Source organism: Acomys minous, assembly GCF_964271855.1.
Source record: "Acomys minous genome assembly, chromosome: 1".
NCBI lineage: Eukaryota > Metazoa > Chordata > Mammalia > Rodentia > Muridae > Acomys > Acomys minous.
This window is the reverse complement of record NC_140483.1, coordinates 153251999-153272823: the sequence shown is the minus strand read 5'-3', so window position 1 is coordinate 153272823 and position 20825 is coordinate 153251999. Positions and strand designations below refer to the sequence as shown.

Sequence of the window (20825 nt, the reverse complement as noted above, 5' to 3'; positions counted from 1 at the left end):
CCTGCTTGCTACTTATACTACAAAACACAGATCAGGTATGTAGCAAGGCAAGAGGAAGAAAAACACATACATCAAACCTGTGATTAGTTGTTAAATCTAACAACAAATGGATACTTACTGCAGTACTGTATCAACTTTTCTTTAAATTAAGAATATTAAAAAATAAAATGAATTTGGAAAGGGGCAGCTTAGGACTGTATTACACTGGGCAGCTAGAATTCTGGCTGTCATTTACTGGCTGCGTGTCATTGGGCAAAGTGTTGATCCCTCAACATCTTACCATCTGCAAAATGATAATAGGAAGAAAGGTATTATCAAAAGTTATGGTGTTCTTGTTAAGTAAAGTGAGAGAATACAAGAAACATTTTTAAACTGTTGGGAAATGCTTACTATTCATCAGATAAGCCATCCCACTGTTACTGCTCTGCTCTCAGGACCTTTCTGGGTCACAAGATTTTAGGATGTGATCTAGACTGCTCAGGGGCCATTCAGCTCTGAAACAGAGAAGAATTTTCACAGTTTAGGGTGATGGGAGCGTTTCTTGAAAGCCTTCTTTGTGGAAAGGTGGGGTGACTATTGTTCAGCTTCATTTGAAATTGTAACAGCTGTGAAACTCCCACGGGATTTCCAACTTCATGAAACCACTGGGAAAGCAGTGTGTCGGGAAGAAAAAAGTTAGGACCCAAGCCAGGAGTCTGTCTTTGCTAAGACCCTAGGTCATAACCAACCAGTGCTGTAGATTCTCTGTCACCTTGAGACAGCTGAAAAAAAGAAGTTTCATCTGAGAGTTCGATACACATAGCAAGTGAGGGAAGAGATGCATTCTCCCATTGGCATCAGCTCACTGGTCTGGGTAGCCGTTTGGTAAAGTAAGGCAGAGTCACACTTTTTTTCAAGCCATCATGCATTCATTTATTTACTTACTCAAGCATTCTTAGCCCAGCCTTCCCCAAATTCCTGACCCTCAAAACTATAAGGGAAATAAAAGGATTGTGGTATTAATTGTGGAATAATTTTATATCCCACAATAGACTGGAACAATTACTGGTCTCAGGCAGTTTAAGGTAAGAGTAGGCACAAAGGGTCCAAGTGTTGTTGTCAATGAGGGCCAATGTATTTTGTAATCCCTTCCATTTGTGTTTGTTGTCAGTGAGGGCCAATGTATTTTGTAATCCCTCCCCCCCCCCCCCATTTGTGTTAAGGTAACTATAGCACTTTGCAGTCAATCCCACAGCTAAGGTAACTGGTTTCTCTAGATTCCTGTCTTCCCTGCCCCATCAATCCACAGTAATGGCCAGCCAAGAAGCATAGTAATTGATCATCTAACGTTCTTTAGTTGAGCACTCACTGGTTATCCTTAGCAATGGCTAAGGATACCCGATTCCCACTCTGCCCTAACCTGAGTTCTCCTTAGTGCCCCTGGCATGCTGCTGTCTGTCTCTACAGGGTTAATAGCTGTTTAATAAATCTATAAAGAGAACAATTGGTCTTAGTGTCCTCCTTGAGCCTCCATCCTGAAACCTTTCAACTTTCCCGCTGTGAGAGTCTCTGAGACGGTACCTCGCTTGCCCCAGGCAGTAAACCTCGAGGGTCCCGGTTTTCCTAGATGTACTCTTGACTTCAGTGGGCTCCTGCATGAGGAGTTAGTGCCCGGAACCAGGAGGGGGAAAGCAGCTGTGTCTTGCTCAGAGTAACCGGCGGACACTGGATTATTTTGCTCGTCTCTGACATCTCAGAACAAGATGCTTGTTTTTTCCCAGATTCTTTCCTGCTAAGTAAGGGATGATAAATACGGTGGGAAAGAGGTGCTCTGTGATTGGCCACACGGGCTCAAAGTTCCACTTCTCTTCGTCCTTTTTGGATTTTGCTACACTCCTCTTCCATTGGTTCCTGTGGAGGCAGGAAGGATGTGTAGGTTGTAACGGTTTTCTGGACAGATGAACACAGTTTTTTTCACCCTCCCACCCTCCTTCTCTCCTTCTCTGCCTTACACCCAGCCCCAGACAGGGTTTCTCTGTGTAGTCCTGGACACACTTTGTAGACCAGGCTGGCCTCAGACTTCCCGCAATCCACCTGCCTCTGCCTCCCTGAGCGCAGGCGTGGGCCACCACTGCCCGATTCTTTCCTGTATTCTTTCCCTCTCACCATTTGCTTCATTGTCAATGCAAGAGGGAAGTTATTGCTGCTAGTTTTTCTTGTGTGGTTTTTTTTTTTTTTACTCCCTAAAGGCAGAGGTTATTGTATTCATTCACGGGAGTAACATTTATTAAATACCTACTGTGTGCTTCCTACAGTCCTAATTATGGGAACTTATGAATGAACAACACAAACTCCTTGGCGTGACACAGTTTGATGGACTCCGTGGATGTTGAGGGCTATGGAGGAGGAAAAGCCCAACAAGCACGGTAGAGAGGAGACTGGTCACGGTTGCTCCAAGTTGCACTTAAGTCTGTCACGGCTTTCGGTAACGATGTTTGAGCAAGAAAGGAAAGAAACTGTGGCAGACAGAACGGTCCCTTCCAGAACTTTTCTACACCCTAGCCCCTGATATCTGGGCATATGTTTTCTTATGTACAAAAAAGGCACTGTGGGTGTGATTAGTGATATCAAGAGACAAGGCTTATTTGAGGTTACTCAGACAGGTCCAGTTTAATCACAAGACCTTTCTAAGAGGAGTATAGAAAGGCCAGACTCAGAGCAAGAACAGCATCTGAAGACACTGGACCACTCGTTTGAAAACATGGAGGACGGACCCCAGATGAAGCAGAGAGTATCTAGAAGTTGAAGGCAACATGAAGCAGACTCACCCCTCACATACTCTGTGAGGAACACTTGCCCTGTGAACAGCTTAAGTTCAGGACCTCTGACCTTCAGAACTGTAAGACCAAAGTTTGTGTTGTCTAAGACACTAAGCTTGTGGTAATTTACAGTGGCAACAGGAAACTAATACAGAAATGCAAAAGCAAGATGTACAAGCAACTGGGCAGCAGAAGATGCAGAAAGTACAGTGCAGGCAAAGTCCTTGTTTAGTTGAGAGCATAGAAGATGGGCAGAAGATAGGGAAACTCCACGTGGTCCTGACTTGTGACCTGGGGTGGTGTGTGTAAGCATGGCAGTAAAGGGAGACACCGAGAAGGAGGGAATATGGACTTTTTTTTCTGAGTCAGCCAGGACAACCCCCATTCCAAACAGAAGACACTCATTACATCAGAAAGTATTTTACTCAGCTTATTGTCAATTTTACATACTGTCAAATCTGTTAAAAATTTCATTCTAGGATTCTTTTTATTTATTTATTTGTTTTTTATTCTTTTTTTTCATTCAAGGATTCTTTTATTAACATATGGTTAGAATTTCCACTCATCATTTACAATAACTAAGTGATCCATTTTTTCCCCAACTTTTCAGTGGTCTCCCATAACTACATTCAACTCTTTGAGTCATCCTGTTAATTCATTTACATAGTATTCGATGAGGACTTAACTTTCCAGCCATGCCCTCCCCATGGAAACTAACGTTATGTCCCCAGGTCTCCATAGTTACTTGGAGTCATGCTGTTGGCTCCCGGGTTCTCAGACCTTTGAACTGGATCATGCCGCCATCTTTCCTAGTTCCATTTTGCAGACAGTAGACTGTAGGATTCCTTGGTTTCCATATCATATGAACCAGTCTCAGAATAAATACATCCACAATCTATTTAATCTATGATTCGCTCCTTGGTTCTGCCCCACTGAGGAATCCTATCACAGTAGGTAACACTCCATTACTCCTGAGCATCTAAAAAGTGTTCTCTCTCTTTCAGGAGACTCATTCTGTGTCACTCAGATTAAAATAATACACAACTTCAAAACTAATCATCTGAGTTTTCAACACTTAATACTTTTCATATATTGTTAAGTTAGTTGTCCACTCGGCATTCTGGATAAATACTGCAGCATTTATTTCTGAGCCAAAAATAAGTGAATTTCAATCTACAGATTTAATAACTTAATGTTTCTTCTCCACTCTCGTCACGAAGCAGGTCTCTTGTTCACAGACTTCTCATTCATTTGGGAAGTGTCCCTAAGGAAGGAAGGAAGTGTTTTTTTATCTTTAGACAATGGGCAGCCAGGGCCTTCCAGATGGGCACACAGACCCTCTTGGCCATACAGTTCCAGGCCAGCTCTGCCTACCTCCAAGTCCTCTGTTCTTTCTCTATGTCACACGGCCTCAGTGTTTGCCAGACAGCTCTGACCTAGTAGCGAGGGCGAGGTCTCTTTACAGTTTGTGACAAGAGTGTGTACGATGGCAACTGGAAACACTTTAGGGTGAAAACATTTCTGTGAAACTGTTTTTATCTAAATTGTCAAATGCGCTTAGATGTTCATAACATTTCAAGACTTAGGGAAATTTCCAGATAGCTGTATGGGACAATTTCCTTCGTCTAGATTCTCTCAAGAATTTGAAAGGCTCAGTTAGTTATTTAGGCATATTTGCATGCGCTCTCTCTCTCTCTCTCTCTCTCTCTCTCTCTCTCTCTCTCTTCCTTTCTCTCTCTCTCCCCCCTCTCTCTGTGTCTTCTTATATAAACACATATATGTACATATATGTGCATACATATATGGGAAGAGTAACTTATATTATAAATATTTAATCTGACATGCCCAAACAACACATTTGATATGAAAATTGATAAAGCTGTTACAACTCTTCATGTAAATTGTTCAACATTCTAAATTCATGTATCGCCGGAGTGCACATAAAAAATAGAGTTACACATACCACTTCAGTCTTATCTTCTTTACTCATAAAAAGCACTGTAAGCTGGGTTCGGTGGCACAAGCCTGAATCCCAGCATTCAGAGAGTTCGAGGCCAGCCTGGTCTACAAATCAAGTCCAGGACAGCCAAGGCTACACAGAGAAACCCTGTCTCAAAAGGAAAAAAAATTAGTGTAAAAGCATTAAAATGTGTGTTTCACCAGTCTCCCAGCAAGGATTTATTGAATGCATGCATTCTAGGTCTGTACTGTGGGCCACAGTTTTACCATTGTCTGTCTAAATGTGTTTTATTGCACGGATAATAAATAGTTCATTCTCGCCACCAAACCCAGAATGTTTCATGTTGAAGATAAGCCTCCTCTGCCTGCTTTGACCACCCTTATCCTCTCCTCAATACCTACAAGATATAATAATGAATTCAAGTTTATAGTAACTTTCCAGATGTCCTTTTTAACGTAGGAAGGATAATAAAAGCAATATGGAAAACAAAATCACTCAAGATATTCTAGGTATAGGGTATACTTGAGATTTACACATTTGTTAAACCATATGAAGAACTGGGAGGAATCAAGGGCGAATTGCAAATGGACCTCTAACTGGTTTTATCAGTTAGCATATGTAGTTGTATGCAATCAAGGTGGGTGCTGACTGGTTGAAACAGATTTTACTAAGGTAGCTTAGAGTATTGTGGGAGGGTCTTCTGGGTATTGCTCTTGAGCTAGGGACCATGCAACACTAACCTATGCAGGTCTGGGAATTCCTTCTATATCAAAGCAGTGGCCCACCTCCCTGATTCAGACAGTTATTGGCTAACGCCAGAGTGAAGATGCACAAGCTGGACCCCTCGGACATTGTAGGGGCTTCAGCTGGACTCATGATGCCTTTGCCCGTGTAATGCCAGCAAGATCATCTCCCACTACCTCACTCATCTATTCTATCAAGTCTTCCTGCTGTATTCAGCAGAAAGCGGAAAAACAGCACAGAGAAGACTTTGAGTCATGTTGAGAATGGGATGAAGGCAGAGTTCTGGACCTTTCAGCACACTGTGTAATTAGTATTTCTTGAGTAGCCTACAGTCATCACCGACTGCGTTAAGTAGCTAGTGGACACGTGCGCAGCTTCATTTAAGGAACTTTCTAATCTTTGCTTCTCATGGTCCACCAGACTTTCTCTTTCCTGTCAGTCTTCAGCAGCTCATGTAACAGTGACAGAATAAGAAGAAGGATCCATGATAGCATCATTAGTGTCAGGACTGACAAAATGGTGTCCATGCAATAATACCCAAGATACTTACAGACTCAGGAGAGCTATGCTTTTGGGTTTTCTTGATTGCCTATAAAGCAGAAATAAGGCAATTTCTTGCCTTAATTTTTCCTGGGAATTCCCCCACTTATAATTGTCCCAATGTAATTTATCAAGTGTCCCAACTGAACGATAAATTATTTAATTACCCTGCTAATAAAAACCTCCCTTTTATTATCTAAGTATATCTCTATAGATTTAAAAAAAAACCTAATTAGCTTAACCTTTATCTTCTAGCATGAGGTGCAGGTTTCTTCAGATTTTATGTTAGTTTCCTCATGGCTTTTGATATAACACTTTTGGTTGTCTGTTGCCACTCCCACACACTCTAACCCTGAGTGATGTTAGCTTTGGTTAGCTGTTTGTCTATGACAGTATACAGGCAAGCCCTTTAGTCTTTAACTCTCCTCTGTACCATTATTAGAATCTCTGGTGGTCCATAAACAAACAACAGCCTTGGCACTGTGGAAACTAGTAATGGCTAGGAGGAAACTTATGATGTCATGTTGACCAGAAGAGGAATTAAGTAACACTGTCCTGTGTGTGGCATTGTTTTCAACAACAGTGACAGGAGGGGCAGCTATTTGAATTGAGAACAATCTTTATCTCTACAGGAGATTACAAAACAAGTATTATGTGTGTTCTTATTTATATTTTGTAGTACATACAGAACCATCATATTTTACACTGAGAATGCACATTGCGTGAAGTGAGGGTGTGAGTTCTCCTTTGTTTTAAGGAATAGTGTCTAGAAAGTCCTAGAATGGCTCCAGTAACTCTTCAATAGAGAACTTTAATAGCAAATCCCTCCACCTCTCCCCATTCACACATGGAAACCAACCCCTAGAGACACAGTCTCTTTGCTTCTTTTTAGGTCAACCACAACCAAGGTGTTCTTTGGAAGACCCAAGAAAATTTGGGGCCTTATGAATCCCTGGGATCAAAGAGCAGATCTCTGTCCAGCTGTTATTTCCTTCATCTACTCCAAACATAGATTTTATCCTCCCATGTAGACACCGAGCGGCCCTTGTGGATGGTGTTGCATCAGTATTAACTGTCCCGAACAACATGACTTGGCAGTGTATTCCTGTGACATTTCCTGTCTCATATAAGGCAGTCGGCATGATGGGAAAAGAAAATGAGTTTTCAAGTCAGAGTCACCTGGGTTTGCATCTTTAACCCCCTACTTGATGTGCTCTGTGTCTCTGGATAACTTCCTTTTTTGTTTTTGTTTTTTTTTTAACCTCTACCTCCATGACTCTGTTTCCTTAATAATCACAACTGTTCATTGGTTATTGGAAATACTTAGCTTTTTTTTCTCCCTGTGATGCCTGATTTGTAAAAAGTCATTAGATTGATAGGCACATGGGTGGCTCCAGTGGCTGGGGACTTAGGTCTCAGTGGACTCTCTATGAGTGCAGGGCATCCTCGGTCCAGAAGATGTCCATCTCCCCTCCCAGAGCCAGGTGGAGGATGGGCCGGCAGGCAGAACGCTCCACTGGAGCATTCGTTTTGGTTTCTGCTGAGTGTTGCTGCCAAGGGTGGCCTTGCTCAGCTGTGGGTGTCTGTGTGCTACTGAGGAAAGACTCTCGATGGTTCGGTTTGGATTCCTGTCAGTGCTATGGGTCTGCCTGGAGTTCTTCGGGACATGTAGCAGTGCCCCAGGGTAGCTTCCTGTCTCTTCAGTTCCTTTCACATATGGCTGTTTTTCAGATTGTGGTATCCACTGAAGATTAAACAAAATGTCTCTTGTCCCATTCCCCTGAGCTGTCCTTTTGTATGATTGAATCTTTTCTTCCTGACTTCTCTTGCTTAGTGGGGTCCTGACAGAGGCCAGAGTCCTAGCCCTGGATTTTTAGGAATAGTGGCCACACATCCTCTCTTTCCTATTTGGAGATTCTGGGTGAGTACACAAACCAGTGATCTCCTGGTGTGAGTCTTCAGTGTGGGGGAACCTTTCTCCTAGGTGGAAAGGGACCGTGGAATTGGCTCTGTGTTTTTGCATCGTTTAGAGGCACAACTCACATGAGTTCACACAGAACACAGTTCAGTTCCTTAGGGGCCTTTCTTTCTAGGTCTCCTCTAAAGCTGAGACATCTTCACAATTAAGACAAGAAAAAGCAAAAACAATGCAAGTAAAATCCCTCTGACTCACTAGTTTCCACCATCCACGTTGCAGCATGGCGTATATTCTAGAACATAGATGGCAGTGAGCACATTATTTTATGTTCTAGTACAGACAATATAGAAATAAGCAAGCAACCAGCCAATCAAGAAAAACCAGACAAAACATCATCATCATCATCATCATCATCATCATCATCATCATCAACAACAACAACAACAACACAATAACAGGCACACACACCGGCACACACACTCCGAGCCCCGAAAACCAAAAACCAAAACCCAGACCTTTTCCAGTTAAGCTGCAAAGCTTCATTTATCAACTATCCCAATTTCCAGGAAGTGAAAGATTGAAAACAAAACAGAGTCCAAACCAGTAAATCAAACCTGAGTTTCGGAGTTGATGACTTTGCCATCGGTGGGATTTAAGAGGCCGCCGCCCTCAGTTAGTGGTCAGGAGACAGAGCCGACCAGAGGCCTCCTGCAGATTCAGAGACTGGGTTAAAAGGTCTGGTGTTAAAAGGCAGGAGGGGAGATGATGAGGAGGCTTTACTTGGTCTGCATTAAATCCAAGCATGCTAAATTCATGAGCGGGGGGGAAAAAAAACCCTTGCTTGAAGTCTTTGTTTCAGTCTTCGAATATATACATATATTTCTCCCTTCTTTCCATCTGGATTTTGTTAAAAAAAAAAAAAACCCTCAGGTCAAGCCAGCTTGAACAGAGGAGCTACCTTCTCCAGGATGACATCATGTCTCCACTGTTTTTCTTTGTAACACTGAGTTTCAGATGGTAAAGTCACCCTCCCCCCTCTCCTCCCCCCTCCACTCTGCTCCCCCCCCCCCCACAAGGCCAACCTGATGGAGTTTCATTGCTTTTATGACTGAACCACAGCGCCAGACGCAGCATTACTAACTTGACACTGGGAAAACACAGCTCAGGATAAAAATTCAAACCTATAATTCTGAACTCTGAAAAGGTTCGGGACCATTTCTTTACCAGCTGCAGCCTAAGTTATTGTTAACTTTCTCCTGTGGGTAAGAGGTTATGCTTTATGAAATGACTGAATCTATTCAAAAGCATCTCTTAATTTTTAGGGCATATACATAAAAGCATGGCCAGCTAGGAAATAGTTTGCATGGATTTATTTTTTTTTAAAACTATGAAACAAACAGTGCAAAACTTTGAAAAATTCAGAGGTGGTGGGAATGTTAACCAGTCACGGGATGATGTTTGCTCTTTTTGCCTGAAATTATAGAAAGGTCCTGAGACCATTTGGCTATATATAATCATTTTCAAATCTTATTGCAAAACCAGTCACTGTTATTAAAATTCAGCTTGAAATTTTTTAAGAATTAGGGTTGGGGAAATGGCTTCCTCAGGTTTGGATTTCCTGAAACTCATGTGAAAAGCTGGGCATGACAGCCCCCTTGTGACCTCAGTGCTGCGGACCGGGCTCATGGCCAGCCCATCCTGCTGAACTGGAGTCTCTAATAGAAGATTCCCGGCTTCCACACACACACACACACACACACAATTTATAGAACTTATGGTGAATCTGAAATTGAAATGTAGCTCAAATTATTGTTACTATTGTATAAATAGTCACAAATCCTAATGTTTTGTAGAAAGGGTGCTGTTATTTTGTTTTTTCCAGGTTGATTTTCAGTGAAAAAAAAATCACAAGTTAGTTATTTTTACACTAAGTTCCATTTCAATACAATCATGGTGATGGCATGTGTGAAGCTGTCATCTACCCCTGTCACAAACCTAAGACTCTAATGGCAGGAAGTTGTGGAAAAGAAGAAAATTAATAAAAGGAAAATAATAGAATTGCCATCTTGGGAATGAAACAGCACACACAGGAGGGTCTTTCTAGGTACAGCGGCAGAAAAGAAGCTACATTCCTCCAGCCCGGTGAAAAAGCGTCAGGAAAAGCAAGTCCAAAAAAAAAGAAATGGAGGCAGTGGTTGGGTATCAGAGGTGCAGAGAGAAAACAGAGGACACGTGGAGAAGTTGAATTGGACTCGGCTCTGACTCAGGGAAGCAGAAGATGGCCCCAAAAGGTGAGCCAGGTAGCTCTGGTGACAAGAGACCAGAAAATGTTCATCACAAACCTGGAGGCCCACGCTAGGAGAAAAAGGCCGTCCGGGAGCCACGGAGTAAACTTAGCACAGTAAATCACAACCCTCCTGGATCAAAGGAAGGAGCCGTTGGAATGTTTCAATATGTCCTAAACATCTACTTCGGTAACTGTTCCTTAAACTTAGAGATATAAAATTCTATATTCCATAATGACAAAACGGAGGGAAAACTAAAGAGCTTTCACAAACGAATGCTGGCATCAGACGTAACAGTAAACACTGAAGGCTTCTTTTTCAAGACCGAAGGAAACCAGGGCGGCACTCTCACTGCTGTTTTGGTACCCTCCCCTCCCCCACCATGTGCACAGTGTAGTCCTGGTGCTTGGGAAGCTGAGGCACGAAGAGTATGAGTCCATCCACGTGGGATTTTGTCACAAAAGGACCCTACAGTGTATAAACTCCCCTCGTCCCTGCTTATCCACGTAGCCCTGCACTATTGGTAGTTTATTCTTATTGCTTTGTAACGCTGCACCGCGTGACTTTAGCACAACTCATTTTTATATTCTGCTCTTGATAGCTATTTGTGTCACTTTCTATCTAGGTGTGTGTGTGTGTGTGTGTGTGTGTGTGTGTGTGTGCATGCTTCCATTTCTCTTTGGTAGGAGTGAAATTACTAGGCTTCAGAGTAGATAAATGTTTAGATTAACTGGAAAGGGACAAGTGTCCTTCCAAAAGGATTTTACCCTAATGGATAATCTTCAATTGCCAGCTTGACCAGATAGAGTCACTTGCTCAGGAGATTGGGAAGGCCCACCTCTGGGTGTGTCTGTCAGGACAGCTCCAGAGAGGGTTAACTGGAGTGGGGACACCTGCCCTGATGTGGGTGGCACCATCCCACGGGCTGTGAGCACATATGAAGTATACTGTGAAAAAGAAGGCGGCCGTGGGGACACTGCTATTTTCCTTTTATCAGCTTTGCAGCATAGTGCGGTGTGGATTGCTCTGCTCCACCCTACCTTCTGCACCGAGGTAGAGGGAACCCTCTAAAACAGTGGGCAGAATAACTCCTTCCTTCCTCCCTTTGTCTCTGTCAGACATTTGTCACAGCAGTAGAAATATACCACCTTTTATTCCCATGAATACTTTCTTCTGACTTGAGCCACTCTTCTGGTGAGGATCTGTATCTCCCTGTTGTTTTAACTTCGCTTTCTGATGTGCATTAGCTACATGTGTGTGTAGAAACACACACACACACACACACACACACACACACACACACACACATTTTAACAATTGTCTTTTGTCAGAAATCAGGCCTTTGTATTTGTCTAAGTCTATTTCTGTATTCCGTGCTGTAATGTCAGTTTGTCTGTCTTTTCTTCCAATACTATGCTACATTGCCATATTTTGATTTGGTGGTAGCTGGGTATTTGTAACTCTTTACAGTTGTGGATCTGCAGGGTTTTTTCACTTAATTGCCCAATTTGTATGCTTTTCCTCATCAGCCTGCTGAGAGTTTTGACTGGGACTATGTTGACCATCTAGGACAATGTGGGAAGGGTCTCGCACTGAACCTAGACCTAAGGTGGAGGCAAGGCAGGCAGGCTGGTGAACTCCACGTGTCCTCCTGTCTCCTTTCTTTGTAATGGAAATTTTGCTTTCTTTAAAAACTCAGTTGCATGTTTTTGGTTTAATCCCAAGTGTGGGATATGGGGTTGTTTTTAGTTGTCTCCTGTGGCCTCAGAAAGGGGCGTGGTCTTTGCCAGCTGACATAGTTGAACTCTGAGGACTCTGAGAGGGTATAAATATCAGAGCCCAGAGACAGAAAGAAAGCTTCAGGAAAATGCTTTGAGATGCTCCGAGGAGGAAGAAGGCTGATGTGGTTTGTTGTTTGCTGTCGCTGGTTAGCTGGGCGGCTGGACATCCTGATGACTGAGGTTGGGATTGCCCCAAAGAACCCAATGACCCTAATCAGCAGGAACTAAGTATAAAGAGCTCTATGTCCCCAACCCCTTCTAACCTTCATACCTAGTTTGGGGGGGGGTGTTGGAAGGGAGGTAGAGGCATAAGGAATCCCAAATAAAATAGATTTAAAACTAGGTGCTACAAGTCTTTAACTCTAGCCTTACAGATGTGCAGCATCGTGCTTGCTGGGAATCTGAACTCAGAAAACCATGCTCGGACAGCAAAGATAATAACCACTGAGCCATTATCCCAGCCCCGCCATATTTTAAAATATTTGTTTAGTGGTCTTATCTAAATTTTAACCCAGGTTTTACAACTTTTAATGCTCTTATGAGTCAGGTTTTTAAAGATACGTTTCTTAGTCATGGCTGTTTGTGTTCAAAAATAATCCTGGTGTGTGTGTGTGTGTGTGTATGTGTGTGTGTGTGTGTGTTGATCTCAAACCCAACAGTATTTATCAAAAATCACATGTTACTATCATTTGCGCATACCACTTTGTTTGTTTGGTTTTTGTTTTGTTTGTTTGGAGGGGGTTTCTATACACAGAACCATGTCTAGAAAGAGTATATCTTATGCTTTACCAGTGTTTAGAACTCTTTCTCCTTGCTTTTCTTCACTAATTAGGACTGCTGGCCCAATGGTCAGTAAAAAACCAGTAATGGTGGGGACTGGTTTGCTTGCAGGCTTAAGTCTGCTGAGTTGTAGTACTGTGTGGTATATATCAGGTTGAGGAAGTTACTATCATGCCTAAAACTACAAAAAAAACATTGTTAATGAGAGAGTATTGAATTTTATGAAATCATTTTTTTTCTGTAGCTAATGATAAGCTTTTCTTTTTCTGGCTCTTTAATGTGGTGAATTCAGATTGATTTTAAATGTTAAGCCAACTTTACATCTCTGGGGTACTTTAAAAAATTTTTTTTGGTTTGGGGTTTTTTTGAGACAGGGTTTCTCTATGTAGCTTTGACTGCCCTGGACTTGCTTTGTAGACTGGGCTAGCCTTGAACTCACAGAGATCTGCCTGCTTCTGCCTCCCTAGAGTGCTGGGATTACAGGCATGTGCCACTGTGCTCAGCTCTTCTTGGGTGATTCTTGGTCATATTATCCTTCCCATGTGGATCTGGACTCAATTTAGAACATTCTCCTCAGAACTTTTACAGCTGTGTTGATGATGGATATTGGCCTATGGTCTTTCTTTTATTGGCTTGTCATATTTTGATGTCAGGGCTATGTATAAAACAGCGAGCAGGAGTGTATGCCTTTGCTCTGTTTTCTGAGTTTGTGCAGGGCTGGTATTATTTCTGGCTTTTCCTCCTCACCTTCTCCTCCCTCCCCTTCTTTCTCTGACAGGATCTCTCTACGGTGCCCCACAGGCTGGTCTCAAACTCTAGGTCCTCCGGCTTCAGTGTTTTGTCTACTGGACTAACAGGCAGGCATCCCTATGTCTGACTTTGTCATTATAAATATTTGGTAGGGACTTTGTGTGTGTGTCTTGTTTGGTGGTTGTTAATTACACATGTTCTGCTAGCATTCTTCTGCTCAGCTTTTAAGTTATTCCTTCCTCTGGGTTTGGGTTTCTGTTTCTGCGGGTCTGTCTTTGAGTTCCTTTGCTGTCTGAGTAAGCCAACCACTGGATATCTGAAATGTAGTAGAGGGGCTGGAGTGATGGCTCAGTGCGGGCTGTTCTTCCAGAGGATGTTGATTTGATTCCTAGCACCCACATTGCTCACAGCCATCTGTAATTTTGGTTCCAAGAGGTCCAACACTCTCCTCTGGTCTCTGCAGGCACTCTATGTACATGTGGCACACAGATATCAGGTGAAGGCAAAACTTCCATATGCATAAAGCAAAAATAACAAAGTGCAAAATTATAAATATAGAATATGTTGTTATCTGCTTTTAGTTGCCAATGCGCATTTATGTTGTTTACTCTGGGGGATGGCTGAAGTAAGCAATTAACTCGCATATCAGTTAACATACTTAGAAGCCCATTCTTTTCAGGTGAGTGCTTCGTCCCTCTGTGAGATTTCTTGAGTATCACCCAGAGAGTCTCTTTTGCCCTAGCTTTTGCAAAACATCCCTACTGGCAATTTTGCAGTGTTTTGGTTATCTGTAGCCTTCCTTCTAATGGTGTTTTCCTTTGAACAATAGTCATGTTTTCCCTTTTCTTTCCAGGAATTGTAAGTTTTTACTCCCTTCGAGAGGCAGACCATGGAGTCAACTTTACTCTGCCCAGCAAGGACCAAATCCTTTTTTCTTATCAGGCATCTGATAAGTGGAAACCCTTTGCTTTCATCCAATACATTTTACGGGATTTGGTTGATTTGTAGCTTAAGTTAGTTTAGGTTGTATTCCTTTCTTTCTTCTCTTTTCTTCTTCTTCTTCTTCTTCTTCTTTTTTTTTTTAGAGTACAGTCTTATCTTGGTTCCCTGGATTGTAACAGGGAATTCCTTCCTGTGGACTTTGGGTTATCAATTTGCACTCTAATCTTGCCGTTGGCTTCACAGACCTGTTTGCCAAACACTGAGCAAAGGTCCAGGAAGGACCATCGCTGCCTTTCTGGGTCCTGAGATTCTTTTACACTGGACTGACTCACGTGACTGTTAAAGCTTAACTGTGCCTTCCTGTTACCAGCAGCTTCTTTCAGGGGGACCTCAGTCCGTGTTCTCTGCTCTCCCAGGAGGCCTTGCTTGTCCCTGGCAAGTCTTTTCCTCTCTCTCCGCACCTCTTCAGTGTGCTGTGGTGTTTGAATTCTCAGTGAATTCTGGTTCACAAATTCTGTCTCTGAGTCGGAAATAAAACAACAATGAAATTATGAAAAAAAAGGTTCATAAAGAATCACAAAGTGATGATTTTATTTCAGAGTTTTAATACAATTTTGTGCTGACGTATTTGCGTATGAGAAGCAATGCAGGTTAGTAAAACGGAGCAGAAAACTAAAAAACCAGGCCTTAGGGTTTTTTTTGTTTTGTTTTGTTTTGCTTTTTACATAAAGATGTTTTCCTTGAAATTTTGCAGGACAATGCTTTATGTAATATAAGAGCAGTAAAATGCCCATTGTGGAGATAGGGGTAGGTGAGGGCTGAGTGCTGCCTTTCCTCACTCACGGTTCCAAAAACAGACCCAAAGTCCTCAAGAAAAAATAATTTAAAAAATACAGGAGAGCAGATTTTGATAACAGCATCATTAAAGTATTTCTAAGTGGAAGAATAAGAAAAAGTAAATAAAAGAAAATAGAATAAGCTTTTTATCTTTCAAAGTTTTACAAATAAACTTAAATCCACCTCCAAAGTGGGTTAATGCATTTGCAAAATAGATTACCCACAGGTGGTGTCACATACACTTAATGCATAAAGAGCTTATGAGGGAGTCTTCAAGAAAAAGGCAGGCGTGCAAATTCACAAATGGCTTATAAATATATAAAAATATTTTTATTACTAACTACCAAAAATCTGAAATGGTTCATGGTTGAGGTGGAAGAAAAACTTATTAATATTCTAGTTAGCACTGTTAAAAACTCTATATGCTTAAAGAATGCTGAGGTTGTTTCGATACATATTGAGAAATGTTTACTACTTCATCCATCACTCTGCATAGTTACTCTGTGTGTACACGTGTGTGTGTGTGTGTGTGTGTGTGTGTGTGTGTGTGTGTGTGTGTGTGTAAAGGATTGAATGTAGGGTCTTGCACATGCTAGGTAAGTGCAAAGCTACACTCTGGGCCAGAATTTTAAAAATTCACTTTCATTCTCCATCGGGTCACAAGGTTTCTGCTGAGAAACCCGCTGATAGTCTGATAAAGATTCTCTTGGGTGAACCTTGTTTTCTATTGCTGCTTTGAAATTTTTCCTTTTGACTTTGGCTTTTGACAGTAGAGTTCTGATGGGTCTGGTTGAAGACCTTTTTAAGCTTAAGGACTTTTGAAAATCATGTTGTTGAGAGTCCATCTCTCTCTCAAACTTTGGTGTTTTTGTTTTATTTATTCAATTTCTCCCCCCCCCCCTTTCTTGGAGTGTTTCTTAGCTTAATGATGACATTATCATCTTTAATTTTTTCCCTTGATTGAAAATAGATTTTTTCCCCCTCACACAATATATCCTAACTGTGGTTTCCCTTCCCCTTACTCCTTCCGGTTCCTCTTCCCCTTCTCTCTCACCCAGACCTACCCCATTTGTCTCTCTCATAAGAAAACAAACACGCTTCTAAGGGCTAGTAATACCACAAAATAAAATATGATGTGATAAAACAAAAGCCAACAAATCAGAATAGAAGAAAATAAACAGAAAAATAATATAGATGCAGAGACCCACTCGTTTGCACACTCAGGAATTCCATTAAAAAAAACAAACAAACTAGAAGCCATCACATATACACAAAGGACCTGTAGAGGAGAGGGAGAAAGAGGGGTGGGGGGCGGAGAGAAAGAGAGAGGGAGGGAGAGAGAAGATAAAAACAAAGCAAACAAACAAACCAAAACCCTTGACATGACACTATAAGACAAAAAACGTCCCAAGATGCTTCTGAGTTTGTTTCCTGCTGGCATCAGCCTGCCCTTACGTGTAGTCTTGCCCTTGAGACGCCCTTGGAGCTAACTGAAATTAGCTCCTATTGGCTATCTATTGGAGAGAGCTTCCGGGTTAGGAGTGGCGGCTTGTGTCTGCTCCTCCTTTCAGCTCTAGGACCCCATCTCATATATGTTATCACTCTTTTTTTCCTATCTTTTCTTTCCTGTCCTGCCTTCAAGCTCATAGACTATTGTTTTCTGCTCAGTTGGACCTGATGCTGAAGGTCTCTTCTGTGTCCTGTAGTCACTGTGCCCTCCATTTTGGCAGCTGTACTGGGCTCCTTTTCTCGTGGTTGTAATGATCTCTAGTTCTCCTCTGAACTTCTGGCTTTGTTGATGTCTTGCTTTCCTAGAGCTCATTGCCTCATGCATCCCCTTTTCTTTGCATCTCCCTCTAATATAATTATTTTCATTTCTTTTCAAGAAAGCCATGGATCTTCATCTCTTTGGGGGCGGTGGTCATTTACTGGAGAACCAGTCTGCTCCTTTGGTTGCCTTATGTTGCCCTGGTCTGTGCTTTTTCTTTTTCTTTTCCCTATGGCTTTGCACAAATGCCTGTGTATCTGACAGAGTCTTCTAGACCTTACAGCCTGGCTTTGGCACGGACAGGGCTTGGTTAACCTGTAGTGACTTTGCTTCTGGGGAGCATTCCATGGCACAGCCTCCAGGCAACTCAGTCGGTTGAGGTCAGCATTCTGTGAAGGCTGTGGTGACCCCAGTAGTCAACGAGTGCAAGTGGCTGAGGTCTGTGAAGTCTAGCTGTGAACGACCGACCGGTGAATAGGGTAGGGGTACAGTTAAGGCCTTCCTCACCCATCTCTGTATAGTCATCACTGTGCGTCTCCTCCTTTATCTCATTCTAGAACTGTCCTTGGGCTACTCAGTTGGCATGTGATGATCTCTTTTTTTTTTATAAGAAAGGAGAATATTGGTACTTTTCATCCTGTCATCTTGCTTTTATGTGATAATTGTAAGATGAATAAAAAAAATTGCCAAAGAATGAATTACCTGAAATGGTTAATTTGAAGTAATTGAGTCAACTTCACTAGCTTTTTTTTTTTCTCCCAGTTTTGGTGTTTCTTTGTACAAGTTGATTTTGCTGGACTCGGTGGACTGAGGCTGCGGTGTGAAGTCTGTAGTGACACATTCCCTGGGAACTTGCTGGAGGCTGACCAAAGGCACACATATTCCCCACCGAGTTTCACTGTCTGCTTCTCTTGTGTTTTATTTATTTGGTATCCTTCTATTGGGTGGATCCTTCTGAAAAAAATCCAGAGACATTTGTAAAACATCTAGAGTGTCACCGAGGCTGGTGTCCACCTCAGCATTAACGAGGACGACCTCCCAAGGCCCTAGACCTCGGGGTGCCCGAGTGATGACGCTTTCCCAAAGTCCTCACCAAGCCAAATGTGTGCTGCGGGCATGAAACAGGGCCGTGTCCTCCCTTTCCTGTGTCCCACTTTGTGATACAAATAATGCTTCATTCCTCTGTTTCTTCGGAGTAGCTCCATTGCTGTTCTTACAGCCCTATTCATTCTGAGGCGCTAGTTGAGGAGCCATGATCAAGTTATACTTGTTTGTTCCAGTTTTAGCCAGTTGTAGTTTTACAGCTATCCCACTTAGGGATCAGTCTTGCCAAGCAATTTTCAAGTGAGCTATTTTTCCCCCTTCACACGCACAGCGAACGTCAACAAATAGACACATAGCTTCCTGGCCAGCTCTTCTGTCCTGTATTGGGAATCAAGGGCATCCAACATCACATGCCTAGGCGAAGGGCATTCTGGGAATGGAGGGTGCGGCTTTATTTTCTACATCCTGGCTTTCTCGCTTCGTGCACGGTGGGAACTCCTCGCCCCCCTGTCTGTCTCTCTGTCTCTGTCTCTCTCTGTCTCTGTCTGTCTGTCCCTCTGTCTGTCTCCCTCCCGCAGCCTCTCTGTTTTTCTGTCCTTCTGTCTGTCTCTCCCTGTGTCTCTGTCTCTCTCCCTCCTTCCCTCCCCTTTCTCTCTCTCTTTCTCTCATCCTCCCTCCCTCCCCCCCCCCCCCACCTCTGCTGGATTTCCAATACTTCTTTGGCCTCCTAGCTGCAGCATTCACGTTTCTCCTTCTCTTTCTCTCTAAGGTAAGTTGCCATCTTTCCTTCTGTCTGGAGACATGGTGAAGCGCAGCTGAGTGACTGCAGTGAAACAGGAGGCCGAGGAGGAGCCACAAACAGGCATAAGGAACGGCTTAAGATGGTAACCCCCACCCCCCACCCCTCCACCACCCCCAGTCGACCACAGAGGTAAAAACTTCAGTAAGAAAGAGAACTGACCTTCTGACTTCCGCCCCTCAGGGAATATTAGTTTTACCTTCTCTGCTAAAATGATGGCAACCAGGCTGGGAACTTCAGCTGGGTTATTTATTCAATGTGACAGCCCTTCCCCAACCAACTCCAATCCTTTACTCACCACGTTTCCAAACTCAGCAAGGTCTTGAGTACTTTTTTTTTTTAATGAATGTCATCAAAGAGGCAGAACTGGGTGACTAGGCAGAAAAAAAGAGAGAAAGAAAGAAAAGGAAAGGAAAAAATTTCCCAGTTACCTTTGTTTTTCTTTCTCAAAAAAAAAAAACCCAAAAACCTTGAAATACTTTCAAGATGGTCTTAAAAAATGAAAGTGCCCATTGTAGCCTTTAAAATATGTTCAATTATCTCACTGATGCTACACACACACACACACACACACACACACACACAACATACACACACACTGTAGTTCCAACTGCTTTTGTGGTGGAGGGAAAAATATTCTTAAAAAAAAAAAAAAAGGCCTGTTGATTACAGCTCTCTCCTGTTCGAAGACTGATTGCTCAGAGGGAAATGGGCGGTCACAAATCGTCTGCTTTTGGAGCTAAATGATAATAGAGTTTTAATACCCTAAGAAAAATAAAACCTTCTTTTTTAGTGAGCAGCTCAAACCCTCCATTGCTTGAGTTAAGTAGCGAGGCCTGTGGCGCAGTAATTACTCCAAGGAGGCCTCAGGGAAAGGCAAGTGCATTCCAGACACCTAATCATTTACAATTGAGTCTAATGAGCTAGTAATTTACAGCTTGGGGGTGGAAGTAAGGAAAGGTCCCTGCCAGGAACTGGGCAGACGCCTTAAAATCCCGGGGTTTAATGAAGGCACGGAGGGCGGATTCATAGAGCCGAACTTGTGTAATTCCATCTGCTCAGGGCTCGGACAAGGAGTAAATGACAGGGCACTTGGGACCTACATCTGGAAACAACATGTTTCAAAGGATTTTATAAATCCTGCAGTAAAAGAAGAAAAAAAAAGAGGAAGGGGAAAAAACGAGGTAGAAAGGCCTAATTATAGGGGGATGGGAAAGCACCACAGAAGGCCATTGCAGGCTCTTTTTAACTTGAAGAAATAACATTTTCTCATGTCAAGGTCAGACATTGATTATAATTGCTAAAACATGCTCGTCAAGCGCCCATGAAAGCAGGTACTGGATCCGCCTTTCTGGACAGGAATTCAGTACACGCCGCATGTAGTCCACACACCCTTTTTAGTTTTGGGGGTTGTAATACACGGGGCTGTGCTCACATTCTGTTCGCTATTTCTTTTTAGCTACAACAAGCACATGAGGGACCTTGCTCTGAGCAGATGAAGGAATGGGCGGTGAGGGCAAGAATCCGTTGCTAGACCGTCTCATCGTTATGCTGTTGGCTGTTGTGGATGTGTGTGTGCACTTGTGTGTGTGTACATGTGTGTATCTGCATTCAGTTTTCCTCACTCAGCAGGAGTGTCCTCTGAATGTTCTTTGTAGTTCCTTCTTTAGTTTGTATTTTTGGCAGTGCTGGGCTTTGGACTCAGGACCTGCTGTATTCCCGAAAGTGCTCTACCACCGAGCTGCTGCATCCCGCCCGTGCACCGAGCTGCATCCCGTGCACCGAGCTGCATCCCGCCTGTGCACTGAGCTGCATCCCGCCCGGGTTCTTTACATCTTACTTTTTGACACATGCAAATTCTCAAAAAAATTATGTTTGT

The 20825-nt window shown here is 42.7% G+C and overlaps 2 long non-coding RNA genes across 4 annotated transcripts in view; one reads left to right on the top strand and one right to left on the bottom strand.

Annotated features, from left to right (window-relative positions):
• Positions 1 to 1135: 1135 nt before the first annotated feature.
• On the bottom strand, positions 1136 to 10451 carry LOC311596074. Of its 2 annotated transcripts, XR_014778698.1 has the most exons (5): positions 10303 to 10451; positions 8575 to 8668; positions 6053 to 6091; positions 4762 to 4905; positions 3421 to 4062 (listed from the first exon to the last, which is right to left on the bottom strand). It is a non-coding gene; the product is annotated as an uncharacterized lncRNA (long non-coding RNA). The 2 variants fall into 2 exon arrangements; XR_014778697.1 differs by lacking the exons at positions 3421 to 4062; positions 4762 to 4905 and adding an exon at positions 1136 to 1890.
• A 111-nt stretch (positions 10452 to 10562) lies between these two features.
• LOC311596065 overlaps positions 10563 to 20825 on the top strand; it is a 106130-nt gene continuing 95867 nt past the window's right edge. For both annotated transcript variants that reach the window (XR_014778692.1, XR_014778693.1), the window contains exons 1-2: positions 10563 to 10768; positions 18917 to 19031. This is a non-coding gene — a long non-coding RNA (uncharacterized lncRNA). The remainder of the gene's footprint in view (positions 10769 to 18916; positions 19032 to 20825) is intronic.